Genomic DNA, 20,993 nt, shown 5'->3' with positions numbered 1-20,993 from the left:
TATTTCGCGTCATTATCGTTGCGTTTTATTGGCTGTTTCGCGCGAGAGACAAGGATATTTTATCGGGTCCGTAACTGTTCGTATCCCGATAGATTTTCGGTAGTTTCTTTTCCGTTGAAGGCTACGGAACGTTGATTCGATCGATCGATCGATCGATCGAGTCTCGCGAAGTAAGTCCGTCATTAATGGAATTGAACTTCCTGGACGTGTTATCAATGATTCAACCGGAGCGTAGTTCGTCGTTGGTTGGTTCGTTCGTTCGGTACTTATTCCCCGGCCCTTTTAACGCGGGCTGAAGTCACTCGCGTTTAATGAAACCAATTTTTATCAAAGGGCTACGGAAACGGTCGAACGATTCGTCACGGTAGAATAGAACGACGCGATCTCTGGCGACGAGCATCGGTTCCTGCCTCTTTAAAAGTCATATTTAATATCGTACTCCCTCGGTTCGAGTTTCGAATTAAAGAGAAACAAAGGTAATAACATCCGAGACGGAGCACGACAAAGGAAATTACGATTCTGGTAGCCAATCTCCTATTGCGCTCGCAAAAAGAATATTTCCGGCGCGGCGGAGGAAACCCTCTGGGATAGTACACGCGATCGGTAACTGGAAGAAATAATTAACAAAGTCTCCCAGACCGTCCTGGTGCAAAAAGGAGGGCAAAACCGACGGCCGATCGAGTCTGTCTACGCGTGGGTGCAAAAGTGCCTTTATTTTCAATTTTCATAATAGCCGTATCGACCGGGTTACCTCGGACGAGCGTGGAACCTGGTCCGCGTACATAGAGAAGGGACTGCCGGGACGATATAATCGAAAAGGGGATATGCAGCGTAGTAGTTTACTCGAAAGGAGGGCGGCTGTACAGGGAGGTAGGGAGGAGGAGATAGATATCAATCATAGGGGTTCAGGGCTGTCAAGTCCTCGCCACACTGACTGCGGGCTATGATAAAGACACCCGAATCGAACGAAACAATGGTACAGCGGCTGTCTTCTTCCTTTGAGCGGCAAATAATTCCCCGGTGTCTCTCATTCCCTTATATTTAATTCGATAATTTATGGGTATTTACTTGTAATAATTTATGGTAGAGATTCGAGAAGAGTCGACCAGTCTTCGCCGCGAGATGCCATTCAACCACCGTCACGGTGAACCGGGTAAATTAATTGTGCTTCGGCGAGATCTACAATAGGTTGCTCGAGAAGTTTCGTCGTTCGATAAGAAATAGAGCTATCGGATTTGTTGTTTTATTTTTCGAAAGATGATACTACCGTTGATATCACGCTTACGTGTGTGAAATTTCGTGCAGATATGTCGATTCATTCGTATATTTACAGTTGTTCGAAATTGAAGCGTGGTAGTACTTTTCTTACAATGGAAAAAACGACGAAACTTATTGACCAACCTATATATGTGGAATACATACCTGTTGGAAATTTTGTTAAAAAACAACCTGGTTATTGAGCATACGGTTAAATATGTTTAAATATATTTATATTTTCTGTATCACGAATTTGGGATTAAATACTTGTTAAATGTAGTTAAGTTTTATTTCAATTCGATTTAGTATTTGATCTTAAATTTTATTTTCTCTTTGTCACTCGTCCATTTCTTACGAAATATTCCTGAGTCTCTCTTCTTCCTCTTCTTCTTTCTATCGGAGAACGAAGTTACGTTTTAATTATTACCGAATATAAAAAAAATCGAAACGTTTGAAGTATGTGCATTAATGGTAATATTTACCCGTAATTTTTGTATTTTAACGAGTACTTCCGTGATACAGTATTTAAAGCGACTATTTGCTAGTCGTTTCGATTAATCTCGTCGCAACTATCCTCGATGAGAGGATATACCAATTATAGTAATACGAGAAGGAAACGATACTTAATGTGGAAATATTAAAATGGCAGTATTCTTGACAGCACGGTGATTCATTCATATACATACGAAACGATAAATATTTAAAAATAATCCAGTACACTACGGTAACATTATTTGAACTACGTGTTCGTTTGAGAGTAAACCAATCTACTCGAATGAACACGTAGCCCAACAGCCATCCTTTCATACCTTCTTCAAAAATATCTATCAAAAATGCATCTACGTTGTATTTAACAGTTCGAAGTAAAAATATTTGAACACGGTCCATCTAAGTTCTGTATTTCAAACAACCGATTCCAAATCCTTGGACCCTGATGTAAATCATTGTCTAGACGCGCGTTTTACGGTAGTTGGAATACTCGTTGTTCGGAACTTACGGTTTTCCTCGGTACTTACACGGTTGGGTGCGTATGTAATGCAAGATATTACATCTCTAAAATGTCTGTCTAGCTTGTAATACGTATTTCTCGGATGAAAGAATGTTTTTACGAAGGAAGAAGCTCCCGAAGGTTCGCAAGATTTTCGTCTGCTCCCGGTTAAGAACTTCGGACGAAGGAGTGGAGGCTGGGGGAGGGGTGGTGGAAGTAGAATGGAAAACAATAACTTTTTCATTTACCGGGCAAGATATTACCGCGACATAAGCACGGGTGCACGATAAAACTAAGGTAGCGTCGCCGTACGACGACGACGACGACGACGACGACGACGACGACGTCTACGACCATCTCGTCGCATACCGGAGTTTTACTTCCTCCTTTTGCGAGCAGGAAACCACGATCGAGTATATTATTGCATGGTTATATATCGTTCTCGTATCAAGATTTCTGTTCTCTTGCTATTGCAGAAGACCCTTGAAGGCGCACTGGAGAATAGGATCGACGACAGCACCCACCGCCAGGCCGGGCGGCGCACGAGTGTTTTCTTTGGCGTACCACTTCTTCGCTAGTGAGTTGTTCCACATGAAAATATGATCACAGCCATTCACAGAAAATAATCTACTATGCATTACCAGATGTTAAATATTTATTGCTCGAGATTTCGTCGAATCGCTATCTCGGTTCGTCAATTTTTCCGGTTCACGTCCACGTCTCGAACGCTTTTCGAAAGAATTTATTCCAATTCGAAGCAAAGTCTTGTTCGTTCGGTATATAAATCATATTTGCAGTTTACATCGTATTATTGCAATGAATATTAGCTAAGCGATGACATTCTGGTAGTGTTGAGTTCGATGAAATTTAATAAATTTTATTTTTTCGGAACAGTAGCTAGTTAATTTTCAGACATTAAACGAAAAATTTAACCCACCGAGGGTGGGTCGTTCGAAGATAATATTAGTCGGTAATTTTCGTGTTTATTAATGTTTATAGTAATGCTATATTTAGAGGGAATAGAGATAGTACGGAGCTGATGTTGTAAAATTAAATTAAGATTATAATACGTTTTCATTTGTTCATGATGATTTATCAATACGGGGCCACGGTATAGGGAACTAATAATACTGTTAGGTTAATCTACATTAATCCTAGTCCTGTTGCAATTTCGATATTGAACGTGGATATTGCTACACGTGTAAGGTATTAATCCTGCACCGACGAAATTTAGAAGAAGATATCAATACGACAATTATAATCGTTAGACTACGGACGATTATACGCTTAAAATATGTAAAAGTATGCAAATACATTATGTCAGATATGCAAATATAATGCACGAACATATGCGGAAATATACCAACGTATGCCAGAAATATGCAGGATATGCAAATACGATTATTGGAAATATGCCGTAATAATGAAACCTTTATTATTTAGATATTATGATTGTAATGTAAATTGCAATAAACTATAAGTACCTTTTTAATATTGGCCGTAGTTAATTGACGACGTTTATCAGTTGAAATTAATTTATACGCGGAGAATGAGTTTTCGACGTCACATGATGCGATCGAGGCATATTTAATGTTACTCCGGTAGCCATAAACCCGGCACGAATCACGCGAATGCAAATTAACAAAGACTTTCTCCAAAGGTCTCTCGAAAAGCCTCTTCTTTCTTAATTCTTGGATTTCTTGAGAGCAATAATTGCAATAATTGTTTCTCGACGATCACGACTTGGCGTTAAATATATCGCTACACCGTATTTAATCCAATGTGTCAAATCCGAAATCTCTGATTAGAAATTAACTCGTATCAAAAAATTCTTACCTGTACACATACACACATTTTTATATTTTTTCTTAAAATTACTTCTGTTTTTCCTTTCGATCGTACTAATGAGGACCCAAATTCGAGATCGAAGCATTTACGAAGAAAGAAATAATAAGAAAGAAACTTATTGAACAGTATAGTACTAGGTTGCTCAATAAATGTTGTCGTTTGATAAAACTTCAAAGTACTACATTGAACAGTACCACATTGAATAGTACTACATTGAACAGTACTACATTGTACAGTACTCGAGTTCGATAAAACTTATCGAACAACCTATTAAATACTTGTTCGATTATTGTGTTTATAACACGTTCCGCGTATTCGCGTACTCGTCTCGGAAGAAATATCTAAAATTGATATCTCTTTGTTCCTGACCCACCCTGTACATGGTCGTTGTGTAAATGCGCAATATCCAAGGCTAGCTGCTCGCTATCAATGTCTTCGCACGATTTATCGTGACTTTGCACGCGAACCCTTCACGAATGCCCACTGCCATTCCGCCGGAAAAGTTTTTCAATTCGTGCCAGTTTCACTTATCAATGAGCATGAATTTGCCCCGCTATTAATCCTACTTTGGACCTCCTTTCGTATATCCGCCGGAAGATCAAACGACGATATACTTTTCCGGCAATTCACTTAATCAAAGATTAACCCTGTATTCGCCATTCCCCTACACGTAGGTCGCTAGGAAAAATACAACCCGATGTATTCGAACAATATAGCACCCGGAAAGAATAATTCTCATTTTGAGCAACGAATAACAAACGAACAACTTTTTATCCGTCGATTGTCTAATAAAACTGCAAATTTCAATTACAACGTAGAATAGTTATATTTCGCATCGAACGAACAAAAGTTATTTGCACAACTGTTGTATCGAATACATATCGCGTTTTTTATTATTCGAGTAAAATTTTGCTCAACTCTGAGAGCAAACTGAATGAAAATTTCTTTTGCAAGAATATGAAAAGAATTTCGATGCTTTCTCGATTAACGAAAATTTCATCCGATTTTACAAAAGACGATACGACTTTTGAAGCATCGAAAGTAACGTTTTTGTTACAAAATTTATATCGTTGAATATGATATGGATTTTTTTTAAAGGAACACGATTTATTGAAATACGATGAGTAACGATAACTGCCGAGTTTAGAAACATTATCAAAATTCCTGTCGTTTTAATTTACGGAAAGTAAATACACATTAAACGCGACACTATGCTAATGAAAATTTCCTGGTATCGTTACGTTGAACGTACGGTTATTGTTGAAAAAGGAATACACTCTTTATGAGGGTTACCGATCTAAAACCTATATGAATATTTTATAGAAGATGGTTATTTTCATGATGTACGATGTCATCGCGCGTAATTAATAGTGCTATTCCAACCAACGAAGTACCTTTTCATCGATTTCCACGAGGTATGAAATTTATATCTTCGAGTATATATTATTCGGTAAAACTTTTACCACCTTTGTGTTTCTTTGAACATACACGTTCGACTTATCGAGATATCTAACAAAAGTCAGGTACTTGAATAATGAATTTCTATATCTTTCTAAAATTTGTTCTCCCATAGTAGCACGTGTAATTTCTTTTTAATTTTTCGAATTTAATCGAAGTTAGAAATTCATGGAAGATTCGCGAGCATTATGAAATCGTTGAAAACTTTTAAGAAATTTTATCTCGTTCGATGTTTCATACAATGAAATAAGTATACGGTTACACATTCTAATGAACCGGATAATGCTTAACGAATAATGACCCACATTTACATCATTAATTTTTGTGTAATACGTGTTGTAAAATAATTTCATTCTTGTTGGATTACTATTGATCGACGGTCCACAATATTCGCAAATTGAAATAACTAACTCTAAAATCCTGTCCATAGGCAAGTTTACAGACGCGCACAATCAAAATTTCGAGCACATCATTAAGTATTATAATTAAAGTAATTAAATTCACGAATCTATCATTTTCGTTCGAAATAATTAACTTTGAATACACGCTTACGTGTTATTATTAGATACCGAAAATAAGTTGAAAATGCGTAATCCACGCTAAACGCTTAGAAACAGAAAATACCCTAAAATTTTCGAGCGGTAGTATTCTAATAGAGATAGATTCAAATTATTTGTACATTCTTCGAGGAATACGTTTTAGAATTATCAAATATTGCAATCGTGAGAGTTGGAATATTATTACTCGGTGGTAGTTGTTTGCAAAAATTTGCACCGATTAATTTGCCGATAAAGAAGATATATTTGACCTTTGAAAATGGCGTCTCTAATCGCATACCCACGCGCTCATATTAATGCGTCCACGTGCGCAGATTTTGGCTGTATAAAGGGCGCGGAGGAAGAGCAGGTGCAAGCGCGGTGCAGGCACGGTGCAAATATTAAAGCCGGGGATTAATGCTCTAAACATTCCGTTAATCGTCATTAGCCATTCACTGGTCGAATAATAGGGGGATCAACATTGATTGCCAATCGTATGCGCATTGGCTCATACCGGGAAAATACGTGCTTCGGTAATACACGACCGCGGGCATTCTCCGCGATCGAGTTTCATTCGCGTGATAACGAATCACAATACCGTCGATATTTTTCCTTTTCTGTATCACACGTCCAATTATGCGGGGAGAAACGAGCGATTAGCGCGATGCACGTTTTGAAAGCAATTGTATAAATTTATCGATATTCCCTGGATCCTAAATTTCCAACATCAATTAGGAGGGATTTATACCGGATCGTCGCAAACGTACGAAACGGTCGTGTACACGCGGATTGAACGGAGAATACCTTTGTCCGCTTTGCTTTATGCGATGACATCGGTCTGTAGATTCATCGATATCTCTTTACTATCCAAGTTCGACCAAATCGTGTTTTCCGTTTGTGACGAAAGTTTACCGGTTTGGAACTAGTATAAGGAAACTAACAAAGTTTCGAAAGAAGTTGGTAAAAAATACGAAAAATAATAAGTTGTTCGATAAGTTTTATCGAACAATCTAGTATATAATATCGGAACCTTCACTGTCACAAATCACAACCGACTAACGATGAATCTTTTCTAGAAACGTGCAAAATAGTTTTTGAAATGGAATATACAATTACGTAAACTATTTCTCCTTTTGGTCTATAATTTATTTGTACGTTAATTAAAGTGTTGAACGAAACACTTATTTTATGGTAAATCAAGTAATCGTTAGTCGATTCGAACTACTTATTGTACTATTTATTTGACACCCAAAACAATACGAGAAAAAAGAGTGGGGGAGGAAAATATTAAGTGAAAATTTACCAATGCACGAATAAAAAACACACAATCGTAAATTTTCATCGGCGTGTAGATCATCGGTGGTAGTTCCATTATAAGAATAGAAGAGCAGTTTACAAAAATGAAATCGATTCTCAGTTGTAATGATATAACACTGTTTGAAAATATTACTGCAAATTCAAATACGTAAAATATTATGTTAAGCAGAAATTTCTATTTTGTTTTTTAAACAAACGTCATTACTTCGATCGATAATTTATTTTTCTGCATGACAAATAATTATTTTCAACGAACTAATAATTTTCCTGATTATTTCCAATTTGAAATATATCGTTTAAACTTGAAATACATGTAGCACCGATACTTTCACATATCATTACTTGCACACATACTGATTAACCTAAAGATTTGCAGAAATAGATCTGAACGATGGAACGCTCAAAATTAAAGAAATTTTGCGCTAATTGTAAACCTGTCCTGTTAAATAAAGAGAATTGTTTCTCCTTAAATATGAAAACAGAGATTGTAAAAGTTTACAATATCGTCTCGCCGTCAAGGTTCGGTGAAACAAATTTTCGATTTATTCGCGCCAAAAAGTTCAAAGTATAAATCTTTATTTTTAAATCTAGATCGAACATTCCGAATCAGACGTAATTATTATAGTTTCGACCAAGTTTAGATATTTATACAGACGGACCTAATTGTAAGTACGACGAGGTCGAAATAAAAAATACGATATTTTTAACTGGAACTATGTCCTCGCGCATCGTTCAAACACGCAGTAGAAATTCCCCGTTACTGTGCGTATCAAAGGGTAGCACTTGAGCATCTATGGCTTCTTTTGCATAGACTTCATCCTGTGTGTCACACAAAGAGAGGCGGTCGAAGAGTGCAGCTTCATCGATGTGACTGTGGCACAGCGATGAACACCACACACCCAGCGTTGGTCCATCAAACCCATTTCCACTACACTATTACACCAATCAGCATCCTTTCTGTCGTGTCGCGTCGGCGAGGCATTCGATCGCGAATTCCTATTCGACGGATTGAAAAATTTCTCGCGTTTGTTACATACCCGATCATTGAACGCTTCCGAAGAGCGAAAATATTTAAACTTTGGAAATATGTAATGAACTCGCTCTTGCACCTTCGACGATCATTTTTTCATTAACTCTGAAATTTAAAAAATCGATTTAAAAAGTATTTAACAGCAATTCGTTACATCACGCGTAAAATCGTACAAACTTTTAAGTTGGATTCAACTACTCTTTAATTGCCAACAAAACGTAACGAAAAGTGGCACGAAATAATTATTTCGTTAACATTAAGTGAATATTTTGGAGCAAGGTATTCGAATGAAATGGCTCATTAAATTATTAAATAATTTATTCGTGATAAAGTGTTACACAATTTTAAACAAAACCAAACGATAGAATTTTATGTGACACGAAATCGAAATAATATTTCTTACTAAAAGCTTACCGTAGATTCTTCAGAAATCGAAAATCAACATTTTGGAACATTTTTTAAGAAGTCACATTTATACTTTACCAGTTTTTGAAATAATTGTGTAAAGCAAGAGTGTGTCGCTTGTAACGATATATGTATTCATATATGTATGCTTTGTAAAACAGTGTACTCAGTTTCACTCTACGTGCATTACACAGTTTTCAAAATGACGAACTATTATCGTCTGTTCGATTAAAAACTATCGAAGAATTTTCCGGGCTAGGAAAATTGTATAATTTTTCAGGATGGACTGGTCTCTTTCGTCCATATTGAAATAAATGAAAATTGAAAATAAATGCACAGTTCGTAGGTAGGTTACGAATCAGTAGTAAAGGTTAGTATTGGTCGGCCGGATGAGCCTCGCGTGCAAAGGTATATTAATTTTCGTTTCGTAATTCATTCTAAACGTTTTCTCAATTCCAAATGCCACGCGACACGATGTTGCAATTCTGTGCGATTATTGTATTTCCCAAGCTGACTTTTACAACAAAATTTTGTTCCGATATGAGATCCATAATACATACTACTTGCAAAGAACGCATCGTCTACGTGTAAAGATTTTCTTCTAATAAATTATACAAGTTCAAACATTTCGTTCTCCTACTTATGAAAGATGTTAACTATAAATTCCAATACCCTTAAAGATAAAAACACAGTCAAGAACTTTTACCTTTTTTTTTGTATGGAATACAATTCACGTGTACAAGAAATCATAAAAACATGGCTGATGTTCTCCGATGCTAAGTTTTCATAGTTTGCTAACTTCGTTAACAAAGACGATGCTTCGTACAATGTCACATTATCGATAAACTAGCGAAATTTATTCTTCTCGGAGAGAGGAGAAAGTTTAAAAGAAAGCTGGCTAAAAATGACTGGGAAATGTCTCTAAAAGACCGGTACTCTTGAATACTTAAAGTCTGAGCTCTGCACAGCTGATCCATTCGGCAATCAATTTCACGAACGGCCAATTTCTCGCGCCGAAGTCTTCATCCGCCATCGGTTCCTCAATTACGCAAAATGGCAGGCAGTTCCAAGATGATAAATTATCGTGGACGTGGCACAGCCTAGAATCCGATCGATTTTTAGAGGTCTCAGACACTGGCGCCAGTAAGCAAGGAAAATGCAGATTTCCTAGATGTACGAAAAATATTTCCAAATTTTCAGATCTCGTTCGAGCAAAATACAAATTTCTATTTCGATTTTTCGAATCAGTTACTTCTATCTCTTTCGACCAGAAGCGAAAAATCGATGATAACAATTTGAACATTTCTCTTCGCTCGCGTGTTTCCATAATAACGATAAGATTTCATGCTCGTTCGATACAAACCATTGGATAATTTCTTTTAAGAACGCGATTAACGTTTAACGTTTTCAACCCGTTCGAAAAATATTCGAAATACTTTTTTATTTTAGATTTCAATACACTGTATCTTTAGAAACCCATCGGAGAAAGGATCGTTTTCGTTTCGTTTGTTGTTAAAATTTCATTGCGTAACGCAGTAGGAAACTCTACCGCATTGAACGTACCCGTCCAAATTATTTCGTACCGTCCACCGTATACTCCAACCGTTGCAAAATTTTTGCAAGCTAGTAATTATCCCGACTGGAAAACCTGTAGGAACGAAACATTGAAAATCAGGGCGCACGAAATTCAAAACCTGATAATTCACTGGGAAAATGCCGCAATTCGAGTATTTCGATTAACAAAGTTTCGAGGTCAGTGTTTATTCTGCAATCTGGAAAAATTACGGATATTTCGCGTTACGAGCCAATAAACCAGAAAATTACATTTTACCGGTATCCGAGTTGATTTTCAAGAGAGCCGTGTTCCCACGGCTTCTTATTTACTTGGTTGGACATTGCGCGGTCAAAATTCTTTCGCGCCACTTTTCAACACCCTATATAAATCCTGTCGCCCTAACAACACCGGGGATAGCTCCGACGATCCGTTAGAAGCGAGTTTCAGGAAAAAGTATGATGTAATCCATCTGCTCATCTTACAGTAATTAAAACTTATAATTCGCGGCCACCCCGGCGTGGCTGGTCGCTTTTTCCCCGCTTACCGAGCCAACTCCTTCTCTTATCTTTCGTCCGTTACTTTTACTCGCTTTTCGTTTTCATCTTCGTCTTCGTCTTCCTCTTCCTCTTCGGCTCGTTTCCCGTGACTCTCCCCCTATGGCTTCCTGCATATTTTATACTTTGTACCGCAATTACTTTATCGCGCTTCCATGGATTTCGGTTGCCGCTGGATGAAGGGCGCGAATAGAGGGGCGGGAGGATACTTATCTTCGTGTCGGCGTCGCCGCTCGAATTTATTCAAAATACTTCTTCGCGCGTGTATTTTTCAGCCCGGTGACGGGGAATCGGGACACGTCGTTCCTCCGTGAAAGGAAATTCCCAACGATTTACTATTAATAATCCACGATTTAAATAACGTTCTCGGAAGGGGCACGAAAATATGTGAACTCGCGATCGATCGTTTGCATCGATGCGTTAGCTCGTGAGATATTCGATGACAAAGATCGAATTTCGAACTTTCGAATAATTATCTACGAAAATATTGGGTTGTTCGGAAAGTCATTTCGTTTTTTTTTTTTTTTTTTTGGTGAAAATGAAACAAGATTTTATTAGAGTGTAGAAACATTTTATCAAATTATATATTCTCCATTTTGGAAAACGAAATTACTTTCCGAGCAACCCAATAGTACGGTTATTCGTTTTTCGTTCCATATACGAAATTACTTAGTTAGCAAAGTAGCCTATTTTCTTGTAACGTTAATTATATTTTACTGGATTGTTTGAAAAATCTAAAACTAAAATTTTCACTGTAGAATTAATTATTCATTTATTTACTAGACTTTTCAGTTGGAAAGTGGACCACTTCCTTCTAACATTAAGACCAATATCGTTGTCTAATAAATCTGATTACAACATTTGGAAAACATTCTTCTTCTATGATTTTCTTTTACTCGTCAACGACAAGATTTGGTCTATATTTCTTTTACGTTATTAGAATCGTCTCTTAAGAATCCTCGGGTGTCCTTTGAGCGGGTCTGGAATTTGAATCGTGTAAATCGTGTTATGAAGCTACTTTCTCTTCGCGCGTCTTAGGAGTATCTGATAGTTTCGTGCTACCGAGATGTTAAGTTGCCCGGTTAATTATCGCTCGTGTCAAACTACCGTCGGGATGAAAATATTTTACCGACGTAACGCGCGATTACGTAAGTCGTCGGTGATTTTCCTTTAGGAAAGGTCGAAGAAGATGGCAGAACGAATACTTATCTTCCTGTCGACGGTACTACGGAAAGGCATTCAAAATGCTCCCTGCCGCGTTTATTTTCATTTCCCTGATGTCGAAGTAGCGAGAATGAATGCCGTGGAAAGAGCGAGGTGCCAGAACGAAGGGAAGAGATTACACGGGAACGTTCACCAGTAAGAATTTACATACATATTTCAATTCGTGCAGTTAGCAGAGCATTAAACATTTTCGCAAAAATTCTAATTCCGTTCGATGTAATTCGTTGAACGATTCCTGCGTTACGTGTCGCGACGATCGGTCGTTCAACAACGTTTCCAATGAACAACGCCGCGATGGAAAAATTGCAATTCGTTTCCCAGGGAAGTTAACCGGGACCGAAGAAAAAATTACCCTCGCGAATTATAAATTGTAATTCGTTTCTCTGCGAGAAATATCGTACACCCGAGTCAATGAAATTTACTTTAAAAACGGTAGCAATTTTTCTTCCGAGCGAAACGGCCCAACGTGCGAGGTAATATTTTGTTTCTTGAATTTCCGCTATTGGAGCAGTTTCCCGAAATGGAGCACGAAAAGACTCTGAATTTTTCGCGTCCGCGTTCATGCACATATCCAAGAGTTCTTTAAAGAAAAGAAGAGAAAAATAAAAAAGGAAGAAAAAGGCAAACAAAGGATTCGCTACGAGGGAAGACGAAAGACGTCAGGATAAAGAAGAAATATACAGGTCTTGGCGTTGGGAAAAGGAAAGAGTTCGTAAAGAAGAGGCGAAGAAGGTGAGGTACGGAGAGAGGGAAATACGCTTCGGAAGGGAAGAGGTAAAAGAGGGAGGAAGAGTGGAAAGCTAGAAGATATTCCGCGTTCTTGGAAAGTCAACGATATTAAAGAAAAAGAAAAAGACGAAAGGTGGCCGGAGAAATGAGGCGACAAACTGCAAAGCGTCTGTTTGTCGTTGTGTTGCTATACGTAGCGTTGCGTCCATCTTGCGACGAGTTCATCCCTCCTGGTATACGGTTACATTTTTTCGGGATAGAATGTACGTATGGTTAAATTTCGGTCTGGGTGTTTCTCGTGTCGGAGTAAAAAATAATATAGAATTGAATTAGAGGCGTAACCGGTAATTATGGAGCCCGTGTGCTCGAAAAGAGAAGTTGATCTTTCTCTCGTAAACCTTGTATGAGAAAAACATTAAGCGAAGTGTTCAATTTTTGACGAAAAATTATCAAGAAAATTTGTGGAGTAGTACTAGTTGATCTTTCTCTCGTAAACCTTGTATGAGAAAAACATTAAGCGAAGTGTTCAATTTTGAACGAAAAATTATCAAGAAAATTTGTGGAGCAGTACTAGGTTGAAATAAATCAAATTTTCTTAACAAATATATTTGTTAGAAAAAGAAGCTTATCGTCGTTTATTTATTAAAAAAAAAAGCACTTTTATTCGTAACAATTTATTAAATTTTCTCTATAAAAAGTAAAAAATTATAATAGCTATGCGTGTGCGCGATATTAACGGATGAAACAGAATCCAAATTATATACGTGTAAATACAATACGTGTATATTGTATAATACAAAATATTGAGATACTTGAACGTTGTTATCGACAAACAAATATTATATTCAATTTTACGCGTTCTTAGATTACGAAACAGAGGCAAGTGTGTCCCTTTGTTTCGCAGAAAGCTCGAAAAATTAATTTCCTCGATTCGTTTTAGAAGATCTTTGCTTTAAAATCTTGCGATGAGTTTCACGTTACAAAACGTTCTCCAAGTAATAAAATAGTAACAAAAGATGTACATCCAAACTAAACAATTTATGATAAATCTACATAATAATTGATATGCTTTTTTTATGTAAAAGTTGTTAACGTAAACTTGGAATACGAAGTTTCGATATGAAATTTATTACACCGTTGGTCTCTGAAACGAGACACTCATCTAAAGGAAATAGTCTCTACTTTATGCTGTCTTCTTTAAATGGTATGACACAGTTGTTGCAACTCGCGGTGCGTTTTTCTTCGCACACTTCCCAATATAGCCGAGGATTTATTTTTAATACACGCAACTCGTAAACAAGTAGCCATGAAAAGATAATGTATCTATACGTGCAAAATCTCACCTGGTAAACAGGACATTGCGTAGCTGTGCGAGACGTTCCACTTTCCATCCGTTAAAAGACGCAAGTGGTATACCTCAATGATCAAGGCGACGTTGCCACCTTTCTCCTATATAAAGCCACGTAAACTTCGGAAAACAATTTCCAACTGCCTTCGTGCGTAAAAAAGAATCACTCACGATCGTATACTGAAATATTTTGCGTTTAACGTTCCACACCGTCCGTTCGTAATTTTCTATATCAAGATTTTCTGCTCTTCCATTGTCTTCGAATCTCAAGAACGATGAAAACGGAAAAGAAAATCAACATCGTTGAAATGCAACTATAAATTAAAAGTAAAAATTCACATTGTCATAGTATCCTAAAAAAGAATCGATAAAATACATCAATACAAAGTTACTATTACTAAATAACTGTTACACTTTAACGTTCATTCATCTGTCATTCAGTGTTCGTATTTGTCGATCGTTTCTCACGAACGAGCCTCACGGATATTATTACCTTTTTCACGATATTTCCAATCTTAACGGACGAACAATTTCTACATCGAAGCTTTTACATCAATTGCAATTGCAATGTTGCAATTCATAATCCGCATACACGTTTCGCGTTCGACTGCGAGCGATGTTCCGACTTGAACTTTTCTTTAATTCCAAATTCATTTTTACGGTACACTAACCAGGACCGATGCATCCTTCGCCGTGCGTTAAATTGATAGCCGATAGTTGCAGGTGGTGCAATCAGCTGGTCCTTTGAATTTGTTCGCTCAACATTTCATGTTAAACGGACGGCGCACACTCGCAAAGAAACAGAAAGACTAAAAAGGGGATACAAGGGGAGTGGGTAACAGTGACTACGTATGCAATATACCGTATAGCAAAGAAGCGTTGGGTGCATACGCATTCGATACATTCCGGGATCTATCCGGTAAGAGGAAGCAGTGACGCAGATGGCTGATCCACTCAATTTCGGATTCATGGATGCTAGACTGAAAAATGGTGTCTACCCCTTCGTTCTTACTCACTGTGCCCTCCCCATCGATTTCTTCTTTTTTCCCTTTGTACCTTCCTATACCTTTGTCCCTCCGTTCTCTTACGCATTCCTTTCCCGGATACTTTTTTCTTTTGTCATAGGCGAATCGGAAGACTACAACGTTTCTTTTGTCGGAACGACCATTCTTTTCCCTAATATGCGTTAAATGTGTCAAATTTCGTTAACAATTTGATCGAGACGATGATATTTTTAAAATAGAGTTGAAATTATTCATCGAAAGTGTCGATGACAGTTGCCGGTAGGATTTATGGTTCTTTTCATTCATAGTTAATTTACTCTCTTCCGCGATGGAAAATGAACGTCTCGTGAAATCGTGTGTTTTCGATTGACGAAATAGAACCGAACGAGTCGATGGACGAAATAGAATCAACTCGAGATACAAATCGCTACCTAACCTGGCTTTCGAGGACACTTGCGAAACCAATTTTGTCCCTTGAAAGTGGGAATTACTTTTGTGCACCGATCAAATGTATGGTTACAAGTGTCTACAGTATCGAAAGAAAAACACATTTACAGTACGTGCTATTAAGAAAGTCGAAGAATAGATAAACTTGGTAATTTTTGCGTGGATAAACTTCACGCCTTAATGAAATTGGTAGTTAACGTGTTAACGATACACATTTTCAGGATTACACGGGAAAAGAACCGTTGCAGAATCTTGTTCCAATTAGAAGATAAATGTTGCTAAAGACCTCTTTAAAAATGCAGGGGAAGCTAGTCGACGGAGTACCACCACAACGAATTAACCAAAATAAAATAATCGAACATCGTTATGGTACGACAGGACGAATTTGAAAAGAAAAGTGCGATTTCAATTTTTAACGCGAGTTCGAAGAAACATTATTGAATTTTTGCTACGAAATTGACAGCTCTTTGTACACAAGAAACATTCTTTTTAATCGAAGAGAAAATGCCTCGGTGTACCACAGACATTTTATTTCTACGTAATCAGACAAAATCTGAAAATTCTTCTATTCGTTGTTTCTTCCGATTGAAACCAGATGGACTATAATCTCTTGAAAATATTTTCTCGAGAAAAAACTATTTCTTAAATATCAATTTTTCAGACTCTTACAGCGGTGTGAACATGCACGGTTGTTTTGATAATTTTCCTTTTCCCCGTGTCATTCGTTTAGTCTTTAATGGAAAGTAATGAAATGGAAAATGAACGTTCTCTGCAACGATAGTACAGGAAAACAAATCAACGAAAACACTTAAAGCAGGATATTGCGTTCGAAACGGGATTTTTCTCGGATCGATCAAATATATCCTATCCTGCGATTCGATTCGATTTGCCTGCTATATTTTTTTGCTTGTCTTCTCCTCGCCGTTGAATTCCCCTCCCGTGGGGTAAGCGGAAAGAGACACGTCTAAAATATAATAAACCTCGCCAACGTTACGACATACGGGCTCACCCGCCCCTGTAAACACCCGAGTATGGATTTTGAATATTTTACAGGTCGCATAGGTGAGCACACGTGCGACAGCCCGTCCCCATTCGAGATTATACGCTTCCGCGGGATGTTTCTACGAGACTTTGTTCGAAACAAAAAGAAACCTTATTTCTACCTTCCTTCTTCTTCTGTGGTTCGAAATAAATATAAACAAAGAATCAACGTTTCTCGATTACCCTTATTATTACGATTGGTTATATACAAGGGCTCGTACGTTCGTTCACACGAGATTATCAGTACTCATTCGCGTGGTCCAAACGCAGAATCTTCGTATGTTAAAATTAGGCGCATCAATTGATGCGTAGGTGCCTGGAATGAAAATATCGAAGATAAAAAAGAAACAGAAATATGTTAGATGTTGATAAGTACATTGGATTCATATGCGAACATAAATAGAATCTAATTCGTGCAAACAGCAAGTTATTATAACTAGGATAACGTGCAAAATTTACTCGCATATTTTGAATAATTCCAGCTTATCGATAAACCATACAATTATCGAATCTGAGAAATATGCTCGAGAATTATTTAAACTTGGTATTTTGCTCCATTATTTTACTCGCATCGACAACATATGCTGATTGTGTAACTGAATTTTTTGAAAACGTCTAAATTTTCAATGGTACGTCAAAAATATATCGAACCGTTATTCATATATTCGTGTAGTCGATTATCGATGCGACTAGAGCGTCGTTTAAAAAAATAATGTACGACTCTAGGTTTACAATAATCGATTCAGGATCCATGTCACTGTATCGTGAACATGGAAGGAATTTTACAAATAATACACTAAATCGAGCTTGTGTTTTCGTAATGATAGTTCGATTTTGGAGCACGGATTCACAGACATACACTGTAGATGGAAATATCTGGATATAGATCGGTCCACTCTGAATATTTTTCCAGAGGTAAAGAGGTTGGAGAGGGCAGAGGAGTCCTGATGCAATTTTCGTCGGGCTCGGTGCTTTCTCGCCTTTCGGAATCTCGCCTGTTTCTCTCCATAGGAAATAATCAGTTACGTTTAAGATTGACATTTCTTTTTATACGGCTCAGACGATTGCCTCGAGATTCACTGATTTCGTTTTCGATCCATAGCTAAAAATCGCGCGAAACGTTGCACAACGTTGGAAAAGGTAATCAAATATTCGTTGGAGTGAAAATAACGCCAAGTAATATGAATATGTAATTGTTGCAAACGATGGAATGGATTTTTAACCGGCACAGCGTAGCCAAAATCGTTAGATTTTTGAAAAATACAGCAATCGTTGATTCTTATTAGGAGCCAATTAACATTAACGTTTCAAATCTTTCTTTTTTTAGGCCACCTTTAAAAAATAATTAGCAACGTCAACGTTTAAAATAAAATTCATAGAATTAGAGAAACATTTTTTACAATAAACATTCCTTAGTTGGATCCTAACAGTGCTAAAGATTCGTGTAATGTGAACATGTTCTGTTCCTCTACATTAATGTTGAACTTTAGTATTGTTACGACATTATTAATTTGTTAAGATACGTTTGTTTTAAGAAACGTTTCAAGTTCTATTGCAATTCTCTAATTTTATGAATTTTATTCTAGTTTTTGATGTACTTTTTTTGTAAAGAGTACAATTGTACTGTACAATTTTTCTACGTATTGTCGATAGTATTGGACAATGTAAATATACCTTTGCAAGAGAATTTTCACGATAGAAATTTCATTGTTTTAAAATTATCTAAACGAATATTCGATTATCCGAATAGTATTGTCTAAGAAAATTACGACGAAAACCATATAACGCAAAATCTCGTAAACGACAAAAAATAAAAAGAATATGTTTCTAAAAATAACAATACTAATCATTCCGAGGTATTGTTTTGAAAACAAATCTTATTGGCATATAGAATGACATACAGAGAAGAAGCAAATCTAAAATATCCAACGGAGAAGATTATTTTTAGAGAAACCATTACTAGAGAGAATATTTATAATCGAATTCTTTCAATGAAAACATCGAGAAATATATTACACTTTCCATAACAATGTAACACAAATTTTTCACTCGGTTGGACATGTATATATTTTTTAATAGTTAGGTATGCAGAAACTTTTTGGACACCGTACGTAAACGAATAATCCGTCTTCGTTTAAAAACGTGGTCGCTCGATTATTCGAAAAAATCGATTATCCGAACACCCTGACCCGGCCCCTCGCTCTCCCGCTATTAGTTGGTATAATGAAAGTTTTCTCGCGTACTCGCACGAACGATTCGATCGGACAAATTGAATATTATCGAGTCACAACGTCAGAAATAACGCTACGTGTGTCAGAAACTCCCGTTAAAGGGACTTATACGGAAGATTATCGTGTAGCAGTAACTCATAAGGTAAATTATTGTGAAAGTTCCCGACGCTACACGTCGACGGATAACGGAGCTTCGTAAGCAATTAGAATAATGACGAAGTTTCGCTTTAATCCGTAAAGAGGAATTCGCACAAGTTTCGTGTCACGTGCAGTCTAAATTGAAGTGATTTTTAGCGTCTATCGGTTATGCGCGTGCGTTACATCTTGCGTTTCGCAGAAAATGCAATGAGGAAGTTTGCTTCTCAATTTAAAGTTCGGAATTATATTCAACTCGTGTTTGACGCTTTTGCTTTGCGAGACAGAATTATTCTTGCGTCACGTGTGATCCAAACGACAAGATATCTCGTGTTTGAAAATTTGTGCGCGAACTTTAAACTAGATAAAGCATTGGATCGAGTAATAAGTTCGTTTAAAGTTCCCTCGTGTTAAAATATGTAGCCAACGGTAACTTTAACCTGACCGATAAATAATTTTTACTTGGACCGCGATTGGGGTGGAATCGGCGAATGTAATCAGAGATACAACAATGTACGCTACTGAAAATAATTGTGATTTCACGTAAAAATGTCCACGCGTAATGTCCATAGTTATTTTCAGTAAGAATTATACGAACGAATCGTATATTTACACACGTGTTCGTCAAACAATAGTACCATCTTTAGAAAAATAAAACGACGAACCTAATAGCTCCATTTCTTATCGAACGAGAAATTTATCGAACAACTTATATATTTTTAGAACGGCTGAGATTAGGATGGTACTTTGAGTAAGGTTTCCGTATCGTTATGTAGCGAACACGAAAAATTTTCTAAGCCAATGAATCAATATAATTTTGTAAATATTTAAAATTAGAAGACACCATGCGCAAATTTCGGGTGGATTGTTGTTTTCGATCGATACATTGTATAATACAATAGAGTTTACTCGATTACCTTTGAGTAAAAAATTGCGTCGACTTAAGATAGAATCAGTTATATTAACGAAAAATTAGAAATATTTCATATCGGAAGAATCGAATAAATTATTGCTAAACGTAATATTATTTTCATTTGTAATACATTGTAAAAAGAACTATTCAGATTTCAACGTTGTACCTTAATAACCGTACGACGAGTTCGAGTAAATTTTAATACCGGTTCAAACTGTTTTCCCGAATGTCCTCTAAACGGAGCACTGGTACTTAATGGATTAACAGGTGAATCGCGGGATACGTACCTCAAATTGTACACATTCGAATGTAAATTTCGCCAAGACGGTGCAACATTACAGCTTTGCCGTATTGTTCCATTAATGATCACCGAATACCTCGGTCACCGATCAGAAAACGATATTTTCCCGCTAGCAGAGCATCCATATTAACGAAATACTCACCCAACTGTTATAAATATTGCCAGTAACGTTACGTAACGGGAACGAACGTAAACCGAATCGGGACGTAACTCACCTTACGTTGTTCCCTGTTCGTTTAATCCCCGGTTTTCCGTATCTCAACGGCAATCTAGGAAATCTGCGAAAATAACCGGCTAGAAGTCCGAAAACATTAAGCGAAACTGACACCCACGTGGCACACACGTACCGCCCTAACTTGTTCGTGATGCCGTGACGTCGCCCTCGTCGTCCCCGTCCCAGTCCCCCGTCGTCGTATTCCAGCTCCTCGGCGTCTAAATTATAAATTACTCGCGTGCAATTTCAACCCGGTGGAGACGGTAGGAAAACGAACTCGAGCAAAACGAAGACGACTAACGCGAATTGGAAGGGGAAAGCCTGGAATGGAAGTGACGTAGAAGTCGTTCTTAGACCAGCAACGGGCGCTGAGGCGCTAGGGCGCTCGTGGGAAGAATGAGTGAGTGAGAGAAAGAGAGAGAGAGAGCTAGAGCAAGAGAGCGAGTGAGGAGCGGAGG

At 37.3% G+C, this 20,993-nt stretch overlaps 1 protein-coding gene and 1 long non-coding RNA gene across 2 annotated transcripts in view; both read left to right on the top strand.

The window, feature by feature from the left end:
- Positions 1–2,848, top strand: part of LOC143150669 (uncharacterized) — a 70,126-nt gene extending 67,278 nt beyond the window's left edge. The window contains exon 2 of the long non-coding RNA XR_012993128.1: positions 2,722–2,848. This is a non-coding gene — a long non-coding RNA (uncharacterized LOC143150669). The remainder of the gene's footprint in view (positions 1–2,721) is intronic.
- LOC143149887 (1-phosphatidylinositol 4,5-bisphosphate phosphodiesterase epsilon-1) overlaps positions 1–20,993 on the top strand; it is a 577,853-nt gene that overhangs the window by 447,685 nt on the left and 109,175 nt on the right. The window lies entirely within an intron of this gene.

This window comes from Ptiloglossa arizonensis, chromosome 8, assembly GCF_051014685.1.
Source record: "Ptiloglossa arizonensis isolate GNS036 chromosome 8, iyPtiAriz1_principal, whole genome shotgun sequence".
Classification (NCBI taxonomy): Eukaryota; Metazoa; Arthropoda; class Insecta; order Hymenoptera; family Colletidae; genus Ptiloglossa; species Ptiloglossa arizonensis.
This window is presented reverse-complemented; position numbering and strand designations above follow the sequence as displayed.